This window comes from Ursus maritimus, unplaced genomic scaffold (assembly GCF_017311325.1).
Source record: "Ursus maritimus isolate PB19 unplaced genomic scaffold, ASM1731132v1 scaffold_32, whole genome shotgun sequence".
Taxonomy (NCBI): domain Eukaryota; kingdom Metazoa; phylum Chordata; class Mammalia; order Carnivora; family Ursidae; genus Ursus; species Ursus maritimus.
The window spans coordinates 20,046,111-20,066,455 of record NW_024425786.1 but is presented as its reverse complement, the minus strand read 5'-3'; positions in this window follow the sequence as shown (position 1 = coordinate 20,066,455).

Below are 20,345 nucleotides of genomic sequence, written 5' to 3'. Positions count from 1 at the left end.
GGTGAGTGCCAAAAGGCCTGTCGGGAAGACCATAGCATCCATTCCTGTATCAGCTGGTTCTCCGACAAGAAACAGATGGTACGCTCAAAGAGATAGCGAAGAGCCTTCACTAAAGGATTCTTTACAGAGGTGTAGGCAGGGTGAAGGGAACCTAGCAGGCATGCGGCCCCAGGGGGCTCACACTACAGCGAAGCTGTTATAACCCCCTGGACCTGAAGAGCAAGAGGAGGGAGCTGTTACTATGGGAGAGGGCTGCCCTGCTGCCGCCTCCCCTCGGCCAAACCGGCGGAAAGCCAGAAGGGAAGGCCCCCGAGTGACTTCACTGAATTCGGCCCACAGAGGTCAGCCTTGCAGTAAATGGAGAAAGGGGAGAGTGGATAGAGGGGAGAGGACATCTGAGCAGAGCTGTTCCTTCTGCCCCTCTACCACCCACTCATCCTTCAGATGAAAAACTCCTGTCTCTCTTATTTAATGACTATAGAATTTCTGTTTAGAGTGATGAAAAGTTTTGGAAATAGTTTGGGGTGATGGTTACACATTGTGAAGGTACGAAGTGCCCTGGATTGTTCACTTTAAAATGACTCATTTTAGGTTATGTGCATTTCAGCTCAATTTTTTAAAAATGGAAGGAAAGCTCATCCCCACCAGAAAAACCAGTCTCATCAGCCACCGCCTCCTTGTCAGACACCATGTTCTTGTCCTCCTTCAGTCATACCCTTTAACTTAAAACGTTCATCATCACCGGGCTCTTGCAGCAAGATGGGGGGTGGGGTGCAGAAAACAACAGAAACCCACCACAGCACCCCCGTCTGCAGCTGGTCACAAGGCTTAGTTCAGCACTCGACGGCATCCTCCTTCCACCCACTTCTTTTTTTTTTTTTTTAATGATTTTTTATTATATTATGTTAGTCACCATACAGTACATCCCCGGTTTCCGATGTAAGGCTCGATGATTCATTAGTTGTGTATAACACCCAGTGCACCATGCAATACGTGCCCTCCTTACTACCCATCACCGGCCTATCCCATTCCCCCACCCCCCTCACCTCTGAGGCCCTCAGTTTGTTTCTCATAGTCCATAGTCTCTCATGTTTCATTCCCCCTTCTGATTACCCCCCCTTTCTTTATCCCTTTCTTCCCCTACTGGTCATCCTAGTTCTTATGTTCCATAGATGAGAGAAATCATATGATAGTTGTCTTTCTCTGCTTGACTTATTTCACTTAGCATTATCTCCTCCAGTGCCGTCCGTGTTGTGGCAAATGTTGAGAACTCGTTCTTTCTGATAGCTGAGTAATATTCCATTGTATATATGGACCACAACTTCTTAATCCAGTCATCTGTTGAAGGGCATCTCGGCTCCTTCCACGATTTAGCTATTGTGGACATTGCTGCTATGAACATTGGGGTGCATACGGCCCTTCTCTTTACTACGTCTGTATCTTTGGGGTAAGCACCCAGTAGTGCAATGTCTCTTCCACCCACTTCTATGCCCCTCTTACCAGGGGCCAGCTCTCGGGCTGGTCGGGTTCTTTACCTGGTGGGGTGTCCTAGGCCTTTATTCCTATGCAACTCAGGTTCTGCTTGGTCTTAGGTTTGTTGGGTTGCCAACTTTCCCGTTGATGGTCATTATTGGACATGGGAGATCCAAGAGGCGCCCAGTCAATCCTCTGGATTCCAGATGTAGCCTTCCTGCCCATCCCCCACTTTCCTTCTGGTAATCTGGATTAATCACACTACCTGGTACAGTTGACCCCCTCTCTGGCTTTAGGTTAGGTAACATACAGAGCTCAAAATGACCCAAGGGAAGACTCTACTTCCAATTTAAAGGAAGCACATATGTGTTCCCTGGAGGAAGTATTCCTTCTTTGGGTACTAAGGACTCCAGGCCCACTGAACCCAAAGTTGAGGGGATGGAAAGCAAAAATCCCCGCAGTGGGTTATTTGGAATAATATTGAGAGAAGCCATTCCCATCCCTACCCCTCGGTCCCTGGGCCTCTGCGTTCTGGCCAGGAGAGCTGGAGCCAGATATTGGCCACTGATTTAAAGCAGGGACTGCATACTACCTGTCAGCCTCACCTTGCAGAGCAGTATCCCCCGGCTGGTGCTGTCACACTGTTCTATCCATTCAGCTATTTTGAGTGACAGGGCACATTGTAAGTCCAATGCATTAAAACCATTGCTGTATGCCTCTCACCATAGAATGAAGTTAGGCAATGTGTGGGATAGCATAGTGGTGAAGAAGGCATTCTGGAAAGTCCAGAGATGATGGTGCTAGCTGAAGCCTTGCAGACAGGGAAGGGAAGTTCATATCAGAAATATATATTTATTACCATGAGCTAATAAGTTACTGTTCCCTTCATAAAAGAAGGGGTTAGTGTAATCAACCTGCCGGTGGGTAGCTAGATGGTCCCCTTGGAACGGTGGTTCTCAAAGTTTTGGTCTCAGAAATCCTTTACATGCTTAAAAATTATTGAAAAATTATACTCTTAAAAATTGTGAAGGGCTTTTGTGGGGGTTATATTGATTTTGCTGGATGAGAAATTAAACTTTAAAGTTTTTTATTTATTTGTCAGAGAGAGAGACCACAAGCATGGGGAGCAGCAGGCAGAGGGAGAAGCAGGCTCCCCGCTGAGCAAGGAGCCCGATATGGGATTCGGTCCCAGGACCCCAGGATCATGACCTGAGCCAAAGGTGGAGGCAACCGACTGAGCCACCCAGGTATCCCCGAGAAATTAAGCTTTAAAATAGTTATTTAGAACTAATAAACCTATTACATGTTAATACAAATATACAGTTTTGAATGAAACATAACTTTTAAAACAAAAACTGTGAGTAGAGCAGCAGCATTCAACATTTTTGCAAATCTCTAAAGAGATTTGGCTTAATACAAGACCACTAGATTCTCAAATCTGCTTCAGCATTTAGCCTGTTGTACATATGTCAGCCCTCTGGAAAATTCCACTATACACTCATGAAAGAATGACAGTGAAATAGGCAAAGAATGACTTGGTATTAATATGAAGGTAGGTTTGACCTCACAGAACTCCTGAAAGAATCTTGGGGAACCCCCAGGGGTTCCTGGTTTACACTTTGAGAACCATTGCCCCAGGGAATGGTACCACATTGGAAACTCAGCTTGGTCTTTGCTGCTGGCAGCCAGGTGGCTCAGCAGTGCCAGCTGCCCATCGGATTAGATGAGGGAAATATGTTGAGCCTATGTGTATTTTCTATGGCTGCTGGAATAAATTACCACACATTTAGTGGCTTCAAGCAACACAAATATATTATCTTACAGTTCTGCAGGTCAGAAGCTTGACAGTTAAGTCTTACTGGGCTGAAACCAAGGTGTCAGCAAGGCTGCCTTCCTTTCTGAAGTCTCTAGAGGCGAATCTATTTTTCTTGCTTCTAGAGGCTGCCTGCATTCCTTAGCATGTGCCCTCCTTCCATCTTCAAAACTGGTCATGGCCAATCCTTTCCCACATCACACCACCCTGACACGGACTACCTCCTGCTTCCACATTTAAAGACCCTTGTGATTACGTCGGGCCCATCCAGATAATGCAGGACACTCTCCCTAGTTTCACCATCAGCTGTTTAGCAGCCTTAATTCTATCTGCTACCTTAATTCACCTTTGCCATATAAAATGTATTCACAGATCCCAAGAGCTAGAACATCTCTGGGAGGCCGTTATTCTGTCTACCTTTCTATGAGTAGCCCCAATCCCTGCCACCATGGCCACTTTGTATGTGGGCCCATTGAGCAAGAACCAAGGTAGCCGGGAAAAGAAGCTGATGTCTACAGAATGGGTCTCGTCCGCCTGGTGGTCGACAGCCTTCTCCATAATGGCGGCTCTCTCAGAACATGTGTGCGGGTTAGAAATAGCTTCCAACCTTGTCATTTTCAGGTTTCTGACCAGCCAGCAAACTTGTTCGCCACTGCTCGTGAATCGTGAAGATCTGTACCTCAGGTCTTCTCTCCTTCCACGCAGAATGGACAGCCGATATAACTAGAAGTTCTACCCTGATGCTCTGAGAGGTTATCCCTCCATCGCTGTCTCTTAGAGACACCCTGAGTGTGGCGTTAATGCAGCAGTTGTCCACTTGTGGCTGGTGCTTACGTACCATGCAGACTCATTTGGAAATCGTGGCCGTGTTTTCTCCCCCAGGCTAACCGATCATAACAATTTCCCCAACCTGAGGGAGAAGCAGTGAAGCAGCGAGAGGGGATACCATGGGGATTTGAGCCCCCAGCTCCTGCAATTTCCTTGTGCCTTCTGGACTTGCTCAGACCTGATCTCATATGTGCCATTCAATAATAGAATGCTACCATGCACGTCCAATTTTATGATTAGCGGGATCGGATAATATCCAGTCCTGGTGGCATGGGTCACTTGGTCTCCACCATATCCAGTTGTGAGCCAGGAGCTGTTTTTAAATGGAGATTAGTTTATTGGCAAAAGAGAGCATGAATTAATCTAAAACTCTAAGGGTCTGTAACTGTCCTGCAACTTTCCTGTGGGAGCTTGTCTATATAGCATTTTTTCGCCATCGTCACTTCCAAGTCATAAAACTCATGTGACAGGGAGGCTTGCTCTGCAGTCTGGACCTGCTGCGGTCTTACATTGCTGCAGGCCTCCCTCGAGACGTGCAGTCTTCCAGGTTTCTCAGGAAATGGGTTAGAATAGCACAGCCCAATAGGATGTATGTTGCCTCGAAAATCCAGAACCCCACCAAACATTTTGCCTCTTTCTCTGCAGTGGGCAGTATAAGGTTCAGCAACTTGTCTTTCGTTTTACAGGAGATATCCTGACCTGCCCCAAACCACCAGATACCCTGGAAAGTTCACTGACATGATGTGCCTCTGAATTTGCGATGTACCACCCGTTGGCATACGTATGTCCTACCGAAAATCTAAAGTGCTCCCAATTTCCTGCTCACTAGGCCCAATTATCAAAATCTCATCAATATACTGAACCAGCATAGTGTTCTGAACTATACCAAGATGATGGTTGTCACTTCGGACTATACTATGACAGAAACCCGCAGGCTAGACAAAACCCTGAGGCCGTAGAGGGAAGACGGGCTGTTGTCTCTGCTACGCGAAGGCAGATGATTTCTGATTATCTTTACTTAGTGGAATAGAGGAGAAAGCACCTTGGGTCAAACACGTACGTCAGACCAGGAGCTGCACTGATTTGTTTCAGTGAAAATGTCATGTGCAGAGCCACAGCTGCAACTGGCATCCTACCTAATCTAGAGCCGTTCCCCAAGACCCAACGGGTTTTTGCCCCAGCCAAATAAGTGACGTCAACTGAGTCTTGATAGGAATGACAATCTCTGCATAGTTCAGATCTTTGACGGTGGCGCTAATTTCTGAAATTCCTGTGGGAATCCAGCATTGCCTTTGGTTGGCTCCTTAGATGGTGGTGACATTGGGCTTCCAGTTAATTTACAGACATAGGGTCTATGGTCCTTTGGATCCGCTGGGGCTGAGAACAGATTGAAAGCCTTGAACTCATGACTCTGCGCAACAGCGGAAATTCAGAAAGCCCCCGGGGTGACTCTGAAGGAATCTTTGCTCTCTGGTAGCGACAGCACAGATACGGCAAAGAACCAAGGCCAGGCCCTCACTGTCAAAATCCCAGGGTTGCAGAGCCAATGAAACGAGCCACCCCACCAAGTATCTTACGCTAAGGGAAGAGCACTGGTTCAGAAGGCGTGGGACCCTCGGCATGGGATGGGGACATGTGGGTAGAACTTTGAGCTCCCAGCACACCCTGAATCTTCCCTGCTGGTGAGGGCGGAATGCCCTGCCTTCTGTCAGAGGAAACCAGCCTTTCCCAGCATGAAGTCATTCAGGGACTTCACGTGGGGAAGTTGCCTCACGGGGGTTGCTGATCTTCCTCAGAGCGCACCCCATCACCTCTCATTACCTACAGGCAAATACTGAGAAATTTTTTCCCCAGCGTAGCCCAGTTTAAGGCTTTCAATCTGATTTTTTCCTTTGTGTACGTTTCCTAGGGCAATCAGATGGAGAGTCAGAAGGCCACTCCGGTCTGTAATCACTACTGTCACCATGGTGACCAAGTGCCAGGGCTGCTTGATCTCCCACCATCTTCCCCGTCCATCTCTTGCCACCACTGGCCCTAAAGTCAGGGGCTGGGATGCCGCCGCGCACCGCGGGTGGCCAATGTCCGTCCCCCCCGCCAGGGAGGCTGCTCGAGCACTCATCAAGACGTGATGTCAGCATCGCATCCGGGGATCTGTTTCCCAGGGCTATTCTGGCATCAATTCTTGTAGCCGTCAGGGCCCCGGATGGAGGCAGATGGCTTATTTAAAGGGGGTAAGTGAAAAGGGTTTGAGGAAGGGACTTCTGCGAAGTGGTGGGCAGAGTTGAAGGAGCCAAGAAAGGCTGGTAGCCCTCAGGGCTGGAGCAGCAGGAAGCCTTTACCACCTGGGGAACAGGGGAAGGTAGCAGAACCTGGAGAGAGCTGCGGCCTTGGGAAAGCTCCGCCTCCACCGACCAGGGCAGAATGGAGACAGGTGAGGAGTGAGCCGGTAGAGTGAGCGTCTGACACGATGGCCCATTTTACAAACAAAGATACCAAGGTTTAGCTGCCCCCATGCAATTCAGCAGGTAGGCCCGGAGCGTGTGCGTGTGTGTGCGTGTGTGTGTGTGTGTGTGTTGGTGTGAAGGGAGGGAAGCACAGACCCCTGTCCTGGAAGCACCAGCAGGTTGGTGGGCCAGACACCCACCCTCAGCTTCATTTCCTCATCTGTGAGGGAGACTTCCTAATTTCCACCCACCTCATAAGCCCAATAAAAGGGTCATGTGAGATCCAGGAAAATAATTTTCCATCAAGGAATATTTTTTGAGGACCCACTACAGGCCGCACTGTGTGCTCAGGGGAAGGATGGAGGATAAAGGGGGGCACTTGTGGAAAGTTGAGATGCCCACCTCCCCCTTCTTAGTTCCCAGCATGTCCCAGAGAGGGACTTCAGGAAGGGGGACCACAAGACTTGAACCCAGAAGCAGGCATCACTGGACTCCTGGAAGGTGGAAGGTCTGGGGGCTGCAGAGAGAGAGAGAGAAACAGGCAGCCTTGGTCATGCGTCTCTGGAGCTGTTTCTCCGTCCGTGTCCCAGAGAAGCCCCTGATAGGACCCTGCATCAGGAAAGGGGGAAGGGCGGGTCAGGTGGCTCTGAAGCGAGGCGGCAGGTGGTCAGAGAAGATTGCGCTTGAGTGTGGTCTGTGTCTGCTGGGCTGGCCGTGTGACCCACAGGACGTCAACCAGACTCTCCGCTTCAGCAGTCCTGGGCCCACTGGCTGGCCTCTCCGGCCCGCAAGCCATCCCGCCAAGACCCCTGGTGCCTAGTCTGTCGCGCGGGTCCTAGTCTGCCATAGCTGAATTTGAGCACAAACGGTGTGCTGTCAGATGTGTGTTAGTTTAAGCTCAGCTCCAGGAGCAGGCAGTTCGCTCTGACGGAATTCACGCTGAAGGGGTGAGGATGGAGGGTCTCAGCCCCATTTAGCCAGACGGCCAGTTCCCTAGTCCTGGCCACCAGAGCTTAGCTTCTTTTATTGTCCACCAACCCCAGAGGCTGGGCCCGTTAGCACACTGGTATTAGAAATGGGCATCACTGCTGAAAATTGGTGTCAAGATATGGGGACTGGCTGGAATGGTATCAAAACACTCCACCTCCCTTGCCCGGACAGCGTATGAAAATCCAGCCACCAGGGCACCTGGCGGGCTCAGTCTGTGGAGCGTGTGACTCTTGATCTCGGGGTTGTGAGTTCAAGCCCCACGGTGGGTGTCGAGATGACTAAAAATATTTTTTTAAATCTTAAAAAAGAAAATCCAGCCACCAACAGTGGTTGCTGTGAGTTTGGGGATTGACGGAAAGGAGGCAAGAGGGACTTTCTGGGGTGAGAGAAATATTCCTCATCTCGAGCAGAGTGTTGTCACTTCGGTCTGTGTGTAGAACTACGTATACATTTTATGTCCATGCTTTATTTTATTTTTTTCAAGATTTTATTTATTTATTTGACAGAGAGAGCGAGAGAGAGGCAGGCAGAGGGAGAGGGAGAAGCAGGCTCCCCACTGAGCAGGGAGCCCGATATGGGGCTCGATCCCAGGACCCCGGGGTCATGACTTGAGCTGAAGGCAGACACTTTATCGACTGAGCCACTCAGGCACCCTGTGTCCAGGTTTTAAAAGTGATATTAAAACATCTAGCCACCGGCCCTGGAGTTCACGTTCCGTGTCATCCCCGCAGCACCCGGCCTTCTGCGGCTGCTGGTGGCGAGCACGCTGGGAGCCTGGCTGTGTAGCCGTCAGCCCGGTCGTATGGCTGGAGAGGGGACCATTCTCCGCAAGCTCACCATTCTTGCGACACTGGGGCAGGCCGCGGTCTGGTGGAGCAGCTGGACACTAGACGTGGCCCACACCAATGTATGTGTGCTCGGTGCCCTGAAGGAGACGAAGAGAATAATAGGAGGGAGCCCTTCAGAGCCAGGGGGACCTGCAGGGCTCTCTGAGGAGGTCCTGTGTAAGCCGCAGCTGAAGGGAAAGAAGGCACCAGCTACGATGAGTCATACGGGGAATGTTCGGTCAGAGAGATGGGCAGGACTCGGACATTTCTGAGGACCCGAGAGAAGGCCTTTTGCAGCTGGGGAGCAGGCGGAGAAGCAGAGAAGTACAGCAGAGCGGGGAGTGGCTGTCAGCGCGTCGGAGACACGGCCCCACGATTTAGCAGGACGGTCACATTACCCTGTGTGTGCTTTGAGAGGCTGACTTTGGGCCATGTGGAGAACTGATCGAAGGGGGTCTGGAATGGAAGAAGAAAGTAAGGAGACTGGACTGGTGTCCCAGGTCAAGGTGACCGTAGCTGGGACTGGGGTGCAGACAGTGCCGTTGTGGACATGTGTCATTTAGAAGTATAATGACAGACCCCTGATGGGCTACGTAGAAGACGCAAGAGAAAGGCAGGAATCAAGGAAAACTCCAGCATCCGGGCTTCAGTGGCTGGGGACGGGTGGGGGTGCTGCTGTTCACTCAGAGGGAGGCCCAGTCTGGGAAGCCAGAAATCCAGGGTTCCCTCTAGCATGAGTTGAGTTTTTGTTTTTTTTTTTTAAAGATTTTTTATTTATTTATGTGACAGAGAGACAGCCAGTGAGAGAGGGAACACAGCAGGGGGAGTGGGAGAGGAAGAAGCAGGCTCACAGCGGAGGAGCCCGATGTGGGACTCGATCCCGGTACACCGGGATCACGCCCTGAGCCAAAGGCAGACGCCTTAACGACTGCGCTACCCAGGCGCCCCATGAGTTGAGTTTGAGATGCTGGTGGGAGAGCCGAGTGGACCTATCAAGTGAGTCTTCACAGAATGATCTGGAGCTCAGGAGAGGGCTGGGCTGGAAATAAAATGGGGTGAGTCTTACAGTATCTGCTTGGCGTTAAAAGCCACAGAACCAGAGGAACTAACCTAGGGAGAGCGCGGGGGTGGAGAAGGGCCAAGGGCCCAGCCAGGGGCCTGAGGAAAAACTGGTGTTTCCAGTTTGGGTGCAAGACTGAAGAGGACTGGCCAGAGACTCAGAAGAAAGGTCAGGAGCGTGTGGAATCATCGAAAGAAGAATATCTCAAGGAGGAGAAAATGGGCAGCAGCGTTGAATGTGGCTGGAACTGTGAGTCTGACGATCATAGAAAAGGGCCCATCGGGCAGAGGAAGCTGTGATCCCATCACAGGGATTCAAGCAGCCAAAGCCAGAAGGTGGGGAATTCTGGAACAATGACCACCATGTCTTCAAAATATAAGTGGCAAGACCAAAGACTAAAAAGTAAATAAGAGGATTATTGTAGCTTAAATGAAATGTAAGGACTTCATCAAAAGCAAATACAATGAATGGCTCTTGTTTTGACCTTGATTCAAACCAACCCTCTGCAAAAGACATTTATGGAGGGAAATGTGATGACGTATTAGGTAACATTAAGGAATTACTGTTATTTTTGTATCGACAATGCTACTGTGCTCATATTTTAAAAGCCATTGTTGGGGGCACCTGGGTGGCTCAGTTGGTTAAGACTCTCTTGATTTTGGGGGCGCCTGGATGGCACAGCGGTTAAGCGCCTGCCTTCGGCTCAGGGCGTGATCCCAGCGTTCCGGGATCGAGCCCCACGTCAGGCTCCTCCGCTATGAGCCTGCTTCTTCCTCTCCCACTCCCCCTGCTTGTGTTCCCTCTCTCGCTGGCTGTCTCTATCTCTGTCAAATAAATAAATAAAATCTTTAAAAAAAAAAAAAGACTCTCTTGATTCTGGCTCAGGTCATGGTCTCAGGGTCATGAGATCGAGCCCCACATTGAGCTCCGTGCTGGGCTTGGAGCCCGCTTGGGATTCTCTCTCTCTCTCTCACTCTGCTCCTCCCCACTGGCTCTCTCTCTCAAATTAATTAATTAATTAATTAAATTAAAGTCATTGTCTTAGGAGCACCTGGCTGGCTCAGTCGAGGGAGCATGTAAGCCTTGATCTAGGGGTTGGGAGGTCGAGGCCCACACTGGGTATAAAGATTACTTAAAAATAAAATCTTAAAAAAGAAAAGGTCATTGTCTTAGAAATCCATACTGAAGTACTGATTAATTTACTAATGGTATAAATAACTTGGATTTGCTTTAAAATGACCAGAAGACTGGCGGAGAGAGAAGTGGTAGGGCAGAGACAGAGCATTAATCCCGCACTGATGTCTGCTGGAGCTGTTTGAGTTCATGGACATTCATTGTATTGTTCTATTTTACTTATGTGTGAAATTTTCCATAATAAAAAAGGTAAAAGAAAGAAAAAATTCAAAAGGAAAATGCTTATTGTATTTGGCAAGATGGATACCAGTAACTTGACAAGGGAAATCTCAACAAATGGAAGCCAGATTTGAGGGGTTTGAGAAGTAGATGGGACACGTCGAGTCTAGACTGCACTTTTAAGTTTGCTGCGCTAGGGAGAGGGGATGGAGGCAGTAACTGCAGGAGGTAAGAGTCAAGGGCTGCTGGGATAGGCAAAAGTCTAAGATGGCCTCCAAGATTCTTGCCTCCTGGTATTCATGCCTTGTATAATCCCCTCCCCTCGGGTGTGGGCAAAAACTCTCATGGGACATCACACCTGTGATTAGGTTACACTATATGGCAAAGGTGAAGGATCTTGCAGCTATAACTAAAGTACCTAATTGGTTGACTTGGAGTTAATCATAAACTAGATTATCCTGGTGGGCCTGACTTAATCAGGTGAGCCCTTGAAAGAAAGTGATTCCACTCCTGGCCGTGAAGAAGCAAACCTCGATGCTGTGAAGAGGGCCACGTGGCAGAGAAGAGCTGATGACCTCTAGGAGCTGAGAATGGCTCTCAGGTGACAGAAGAAAGTGGGCATCTCCTTCCTACAACTGCAAGGAGCTGAATTCTGCCTCAACTAGTGAGCCTAGAAGAGGAGCCTGACTCTCAGAAGAGATCACAGCCTTGCCCAACACTGTTTTTATCCTGGTGAGACCCTGGGCAGAGCCCAGCGAAAACATGCCAGATTTCAGACCCACGGAAACTGTGGCACAACGTGTTGTTCTAAGCCACGGAGTCTGGGGCTGTGTGTGACATGGAACAGAAGACCAGTACAGACGTTTGTTTCGTTTTATTGGGGAAGATGGGAGATATTAGAGATGGTCTTACACTGTTGGGAAATGACCCAGTAGGGAAGGAAACACTTTGAGAAAGTCAAAGGGGTAAAGATTCAGAGTCAAACGCCCTGGGGAGAAGCAAGGGGCAGGCCGTCCAGAGCACACACAAGCAGGTGGGTTTGCAGATCTAGTTGGTGGAAGATGAATCTGTGTCGGTGTGAGAGAGGGCTTTAATCGTCTGAATAAAGAGTGAGAGGTGGAAGCCAAGCTCTGGAGGTCTTCTGCCCACCAGATACATAAGGACTTTGGATTTGTTTGGTCTCACAAAACCCAGGACCTAACCAAGAACGAGAATCTTATAAGAGACCCCAAAGGGCTATGCTCTCAGTGCAAGGGTGAACCAGAAGATTCCCCTAAGAGGAAAGCAGGGGAAGTGATTGAAAAGCGGTGCATGTGGAACCTGGTGGTGCTGACAGTCCTTACTTTCTTGACTTGGGTGGTGATTACACAGATGTTTGCTTTATAACTATACGTTATACCATGAATTTATATTTTGTGCACCTTTCTGTGCATGAATTGTATTTTACAGTCAAGTTTTTTTTTTTTAAGATTTTATTTATTCGACAGAGATAGAGACAGCCAGCGAGAGAGGGAACACAAGCAGGGGGAGTGGGAGAGGAAGAAGCAGGCTCCTAGCAGAAGAGCCTGTTGTGGGGCTCGACCCCATCATGCCGGGATCACGCCCTGAGCCGAAGGCAGACCCTTAACCGCTGTGCCACCCAGGCGCCCCCAGTCAAGCTTTTTTTTAAACAGAAAGCAGATATTATGACAAACTTTAAGCCAGTATATTTGAAAATTTAGGCAATATGGACAAATTTCTAGAAATTTCTAGAAAACTTTTCAAAACTGAATCCAGAAAAAGATATCTGAATAGTTCCATAACTAGCAATCTATTGCTATGTAACAATTATGACAAACTTAGCAACTTAAGTTTATACACAAGTCACACCAGGCCCAAAGCCCAACATACCACTATGGACCACTTCCAAAAGGTGTTGTGGGGAGGGAGAAACCCAGACCAAACTATTCTCTAGGGCCAGTGGCCCCTGTCCTTCCCTACAGGAAGAGAGCTGGCACCAGGGGCTGGAGATGGAGGGAGGAGAGGCTGGAAGAATCAGGGTCAGGGGTTACTCTAGGAGGGGCTAGACTGGTCTGGCCAGACTTCCTCTGACTATCCCAGTCTAGCCCCTACCTGTTATATAAGTATAGGGTACTGGGGTGCCTGGGTGGCTCAGGTCATGAGCCCAGGGTCGTGGGATCGAGTCCCACATGGTCCTCAGTTTCTCTGCTTAATGGGGAGCCTACTTCTCCTTCTCCCTCTGCCTCTCCCCCCAGCTTGTGCTCTCAAATAAAGAAATAAAATCTTTAAAATTATTTATTTGAGGGAGAGAGAGTGCGCATGCAAGGGCAGGGGAAGGGGCAGAGGGAGAGAGAGAGAGAAATCCCCAGGCAGACTCCTCACTGAGCGAAGAGCCCCAGGTACTATGCAGGACTGATCCCAGGACCCTGAGATCATGACCTGAGCCAAAACCAAGAGCCTGCCGCTTAACCGACTGAGCCATCCAGGGGTCCCCACTTTTGCATCTCTTGATAGACCCGGTTCTTCACCTGCGTACTAAGTATGGACCATTCTGGTCTCCCCCAGCTGGCTCCAGCCCCACATATTTGACTCCAGCAGAGCTAGTACCCCGTGATGTTGCCAGCTCAGCGCACACTCCACAATCTGCAGACCGGCGCCCCACGAGCTGCTGTCTCTCAGCTCACACCATAGCTGAGCCCGCCGTACGCCCTGCCACCATGCTTTAAGGCCACCTAGTCCTGGGTGATGGGCACAAGGAAAGACCGCTGTGTCCCCTGGGCACTGGCCTCTTGGTGCACGTCTTTGGTCCTCACAGAAACACGAACTTCTGGCTGGGAGACAAGCCGTGTTAGATAATGCCTGCCGGGGGCATTCCGTAAGTTTATGAATGGAGGTGCAGAGAGAGCGGCGGGGGGGGTGGGGGGAGTGACAGCAACCCAATCCTACACTACGGGTCTGCTGCCAGGGGACGAACTGCTGTCCCTCCATCGACTAGGTTCTTGACCAGCTGTGGCTTATGGGAGACTGAGAACTCAGGACATCGGCGCGTAACAGTTTGTCCTCCTCTTGGGAAGCAGATGGAATTAACAAACTGACTTTAAGCAAGTTATAGCAGAAGATAAATTATACATATTGCATCAAGGGGAAAGAGAACATGTGATGTTTGCAAAATTCTTACGGGAATTTGTCCTTGTCCTGGAAAAAAAAAATGCTGGCTTGCCGTTTCACATTTCTATTAGAAAGTAGAAGCTCTTTGTGCCTCAAATAAGGCAAGAAAGTCATGCTGGGATGTCACCTCTGAAGCTGCCTCGGACGAGGAGGAGTCATGACCCAGCTCTGCCCAGTTCCGTCCCCAGGGGATAATAGTCAAATGTTGCTTCGAGTTATCTGAGATCGGAATAATGGGACAGGAAAAAGCCTGTGAATGGTCTGTATCTCTTGTCCTAAAATGTAAGTCTCATTGCAATTAGCCGTATCAAAGGTAAGGCCCAGCTGAGGCTGAGAGATCTGGAATTTTGTCCAAGTCCCGGAAACAGAGAAGGGAAGATGGGATTAAGGGCTTCCTTTCGAGGGGAGTTCTTTGGGGGACAATCACTCCGGACAAGTGCTCTCCAGCCCTCTGGGCCGGCTCTGACCGTCTAACCCCAGAGGACCTCCTTGTCGCTCATCCTCCGATGTCTCTCTTTCCAAGGCCCTGCACACCTGGCAAGACCGCTGGCCACCACCCAGAGCTGCCTCGGAGCCTGACCTCAGGCCGCTTCTTGCTTCCGTGCCAGGCGGACAACAAAACGTAGTCCTGGGAGTCCTGGCAGGGCTTCCTGTCGCCGGCACTGCCGGAAGCGGGCAGGAGTGCCACCGCGATCGATTTCTGGCTGGGGCTGGTTGCTCGCGGAACCATCTGTTAACAGGCTGTGGAGAGAGCTCAGAATTGTCTGAGAAATGACCTCGAAGGCTCATCGCGGGTTGCCTGGCAACTAGCAAGCTGGGACCACTGGCTCCCTGTCCCCGAAGGAGGGGCTGTGCCCGAGCTTAACCTCCCGTGGGATGAGGGTGAGGCGGGGCACAAGCATCCCCCATCCCCACCGTCCCCCAGCTTCCAGGCCATCGCTTCCCCAAATAGCTGACACCCACGCGCCCACTGCCTAGCGTTCATTCCGCTCACTCCATCGCCCCCAAGGTCATTCTCATACTCGCCTTTGAAAAGGGAGAACATGGCAGGGGACCAGGCCCCATGGTGCCTGCAGCCTCAGACAGGGCCCCCACTCCTGGTGACACTCCGCCTTGAGCCCCAGCCTTCACTGAGTATTGCTGCCCGTGTCCCCCGAGCTCTCTGCTTGGCCCCAGGCTTGAGCGTTCAATCTTTGGGCAACTGGTCATGGGACCTGCGGCTGAGGTGTGAGGGAAGGGAGGGGTGGCTGGAAGCCCGGAAGGGACTCTGGGGAGTGAGATGACTGCTCAGAGGCTCACCCAGGCTGAGGACGTGCCTGGGCCCAGACCTTCTCTCCTGTGTGCCTTCTCCCCTTGACGACAGATGCTGCTGGGCGCACCTGACTTTGTGGCAAGGTCGGACAGCACTCAGCTCTCATCACACGGTCCCCAGGTGCCTCGCGTCAGGCTTTCCGTCTCCCCCGGGGCCCAACAGCTTATGAAAGGCCTGAGCTGTTTCTCAAAAGGAGAATGGTGGCTTGCAGAAGAGGGCACAGCTTTGCACTAAAATCCTGGCTCCTGAGCTGAGATTTGCCTCCTGGGGCTTGTCCCGGGCTCCATGAGAGCATCTCAATATGCCAGAGACAGTCGGGCTTCAGAGGACTCCAGCTCGGGGCAGCTGCCAACTGGAAGAGCAGCTGGTCCCCACCCCCACCCCAATCCAAGACCCTAGGGGACACAGCCGCCTCTGGGAGAGGCTGCCCAGCATCTGCCTGGTGGGGGGGAATGGATGCGGATTCCCTGAAGGCCGACTCTTCGCCCCTCCCCCAAGCCCCCTCCTCCCCAGAAGCCCGTTGTGTTAGGCCCCTGCGTTCCGCCTGCATTCGGTTCCACCCAAAGAATCAGAATGGACTCCTGATTTTCCTAAGACTTGCAAGAAGAAGGAGAATGACAGGCTGTGTTCCCACTTGAGTGTACGTCAGAACCCTCTGGGCGAGCAGCTTGCTTAAAATAGAAATGCCCAGGCCCCAGCTCTAGAGAGTCTAAATCAGCAGAGCTGAAGTGGGACTCCGGACTCGGCATTCTACCCCAGCTCCCCATCTATGATTCTGATTCAGGTAGTCTGCCATCTATCCTGGTGGAGTGCCTCAGGGTCAGGCACGCCTGGGTCCAAATCCCCGTTCTGTTCCTGTCTGAGTTTGGAATCATTTCAGTTGGGAGTGATGGATCTCCAAAATAACAGGGGTCTTGGGGAACCTGGCTGCTGAGACTCTTGCTCTCAGGGTTTTAAGTTGGAGCCCTACATTGGGTGTAGACTTTACCTTAAAAATAAATAAATAAATAAAATGTTTTTAAAAATAAAAAAAGAAATAACAGGGGTCTAAATAAGACAGAAATTTACTTCTGTCGCTTGAATGTCTGGAAAGGTAGGCCAGGCTGGTATGGTGGTACCACAATCATTAAAGACCTAGACTCTTGCTCCAAAATCCTCCACATTTGGTTTTTGCCTAATGGTCCAAAATGGCTGCTCCAGCTCCGGCCATCATGCCTATGTTTTATCTAGCAGGAAAGAGGAAAGAGGAGGAGAAAGGCACAATCCCTCCACTTCAGGGAGATTCCTGAAAGTTGTGTGTATCACTTCTTACATTTCATGCATCATAGGGCTAGATGTGCTAGAGGGGAGGAGAAAAAATGTAAATATTTATTTGAGTGTTAGCAAATGGTGATTTAAGGCACAGAAAGAGTGTCCAAAGGAGCTGAAACAGAGGGAGAAGGTGGTGGAAGAGAAAGACAAAATCAATTAACACCAACTGTATACTTACTGAATGCCTGTCACTGTTCTAAGCACTTTACATGTAACCATGAATTGAATTCTCCCAACAACCCTGTAAGGTAGGTCCTACTACTCCTTGTTTGTCCCACCCCCACCACCAAACCACACGGATGGAGAGATTAGCCTCGCCTGCTTACTCCCTGAGCGACTCCGAGCAAGTTCTGTGCTGGTAAAAGGGAATAGGAGAACCATAGGTCTTAGCTGAGACCAGACACAATTTACAACACCCTCCCCTCCCCAGACCGGGGTACATCGCCCCCAAAACCTTGAAAAGTCGGACCTTTGTCCACCAGAAAGAAAGCATACATGCCACCCTGACATCTCTAAACCAGGTGTCAGCCAGGGTGCCCCGTAAGACTAAGGTTTCACTCAAACCCCATCTTGTGCTCTGTGGACATGTTAGGGGTTTCTAGTTCTGGCTTCTTCTTTCTGTGGAAGTGTTCTGTCTGCCGGTATTTGGAACCTGGAGCAATTGCTGGGCTCCAGCACCTCCAGGGAAATTTGTCGTGGGCACAGTGCTGGGCGCAAAGTAGATGCTCAGTAAATGCTTGTTGAAAAATAATAATAACTGGGGCGCCTGGGTGGCTCAGTCAGCTAAGCGTCTGCGTTCAGCTCAGGTCATGATCCTGGAGTCCAGGGATCGAGCCCCGAGTCGGGCTCCCTGCTCAGAGGAGAGTCTGCTTCTCCCTCTCTCTCTGCCCCTCACCCCGCTCGAGGCTGCTTCTCCCTCTGCTCCTCACCCCGCTTGTGCTCTCTCTCAAATAAATAAAGAAAATCTTAAAAAAAAAAAAAAGAGAGGGAGAAAAAGAATAATAATAACCATCATGGGAATAAACGTTCACCATGTGCGGGCACTGTGCTAAGAGCTTTACTAATGTTATGCCTTTTTTGGGAGACAACTGCCAAGATGTTCCTTTTACCAAAGAAAGAACTGAGCCTCACAAAGGTAAGGCACTTGCCAAAGGTCTCACACCTGGTATGTGGCAGAGCTGGGATTTGAAGCCACAAATTTTTCGTCATGATGCTCAGATGTCTACAGCCTCAAAGAGCCTCCCCTTTCTACCCACACGTATCATGAATGTCCCAGGAGCCTGGGGTCGAGGCTGCTGGTTCTGTGGACAGACCCCTGCCAGAAGAATGAGTCTGTGTGGGCCTCTAAGGATTGGAACAGCTGCCCGATACTCCTGACCATCTTCTCCATCCCCCCCCCCCAGCTCCCCAGCCCCCCGCCCCAGGAAGCCTGCACAGCACAGCGTGGAGGCCATTTTGACCGTGGAGTGAGGGAGGGAAGGACGGGCCTTTCATCCACAGGGCGGGCACTTGTAAACAATTTCTAGAAAAGCAGCGTAGTACAGAGGTGAGAGGCTGGACTCCAGCCTGACACTCGTCTGCTTCGTGACCTTGGCCAAGCTAGTGAGAATTAAATGAGTTGATACGTGTCACATAAAGCCCCGAGAAAGGGGCCAGCACGCTATCAACAGTCTCCCAGGGTCCAGCCATCATTATGACTATTTCGGCTAAAATCGGTACCAGCGGAAACCAACCACCCGCCACTCCCCGAGAGGACAGAGTTCTGGCCCCTCTTCCTTCTTTTTATACATAATAAAATGGCTTTTAAATAAGAAGCGATACATTATCAACTGGTAGAAAGTGTAAAAAACTCAGATTAGAAAAACCACCTTGAATCCCACTCTCCAAAGATCATGTTTCCATTCTTCTATTTAATGAGTACCATGGCGAGCTGTGCTGTATTTTTTCTTCACCAGAAGGTGACTGGGATCTGTGGTCCTCCCAGCCCCATCAGTCTCTGAGTCACGCTGGTCTGAAACTGTCACCCCAGCCTCAGGCCTTCCCGGTGGTGAGGGCCGAGGTCTCAGAGACAAGAGAAAGGGGCTGAGGAGCAGGCAGCCAAGTGTCTCCAGCTCCTCCTCAGCCACCTGGAGAATTTTATGAGCAAAGTGTTTCTGTGACTTTTTTGTCTTTTCCGTGACTTTTAAAAGGCAAATCAGAGCTGCCGCCCCTGCTTACAATTCTTCAAAAGCTTCCTGTTGGACTTAAGCCAAAGGCCAAGACCTCCAATGCCGGGACCCGGTGGCCTGAGTCTGAATCCTGAGTCCAAGTTATTTAAACCTCTCTGTGCCTCTGTTTCCTCGTCTGTAAAATGGGCACAATGGAATCTATGTCCTAGAACTGTTACGAGGTGAAATGTGCCACGTGCTTGGCACAGCACCTGGCCTATGGAAAGCCCTAGGTAAATGGCAGCAACTATTACTATTATAATTTTCTCCTTTCTTGCCTTTGCTGTCTACCCAAGGACACACATGCCAACAGCCTGACTGCAGAGCCCCCGCTTTGAAGCCCTCTGCTACATGGCCTCCAAAAGCGAAAGACCAGAGCAAGCTTTCTCCTCAGATGTCTTTCTTGTTTTATGAGGGATGGGTTTTTTTCCAGGACCCCCTTCCGTCTCATCGAGCAGAACGGGGTCCTACACCTGCCCCTTAAAGACTAACTGGCAGAGAGGAGTGGGAACGCCCTGGTTACAGAACGCCTGAACAAAATCGGGCCTCTGTTAGCTTTGACGGCGCTTCTCAAACTCCAGGGGCTTCAGAATCAGCCGGAGGGTGAGTTCAAACTCAGATTTCTGGGCCCTGCCCCCCAGGCTGGATGAGGTAGGCCTGAGGTCGGGTCAGGAGTTTGTATTCTCATGAGTTTCCAGATGCTGCTGGTCCGGGGACCACCTTTTGAGAATCTTGGCACAGAGAAGGATGAGTGTCAGCCCCCAGGATGTAACCCAGCGTCCAGCTGCAGTCTCAGCCCCTGGAGACTGAGACAGGTGTGTGCAAACCCCGTGGTTGTGGCCGTGGCTGTGAGAAAGGCCTCCCGGAGATTTCTGCCGGTCCCTCAGGGCTGATGTTCTCATGGCCACTGTCCTACGCTGATTTTTTGCAGCCGTAGGACTGGACTCCAGTCCAAACGAGGGACAAGGGATGAGAATATTCTCCCCGGCTCCCGGAGCAATCGTGCGTATGGGCTGTTCTGTGACTTACTAAAGACACAGCACGTCACAAAAGCGGCTCAAGAGACGTTCTGTTCTTAACGCCCAGCGGCCCCTGACCCTGGGTTTGCACGTTTTCACAGGCCCTTCACTCCAGGCGGGGCCAGCCAGCTCCTCTCCCTTCCTCCTCTCCTGCACTCCCCTCCCTCCTCGCTGCCCCTGGGGCAACCAGAACCGAGCAGCTCCCTCCACCCCCCTCCACCCCCCTTCCCCTCTGCTAGGCCTGCGGCCAAACGCTCACCCCCACCCCTGCACAGAGGGCCCAGGGCAGAAGAGAGGTGGAAATGCCTATGGGATAGGGTGAGTGAGGAAATGGGGCTAAGCTCCCCCTGCTGGGGAAAGGGGGTGCTTCTTATCTGAGCAAACCCTGAGGGTGGACAGACCACAGACAAAGCTCGGGAGTGGGTCCATTCCTGGGAGTTTGGGAGGGAGTGCCTGGGGGCTAGGGTGGGACTCTGCCCACCTCCTCGAGAGCTGGAGTGGGGACTGGGCTTCCCTTCTGGGCTCTCCTGGCCCTGAGAT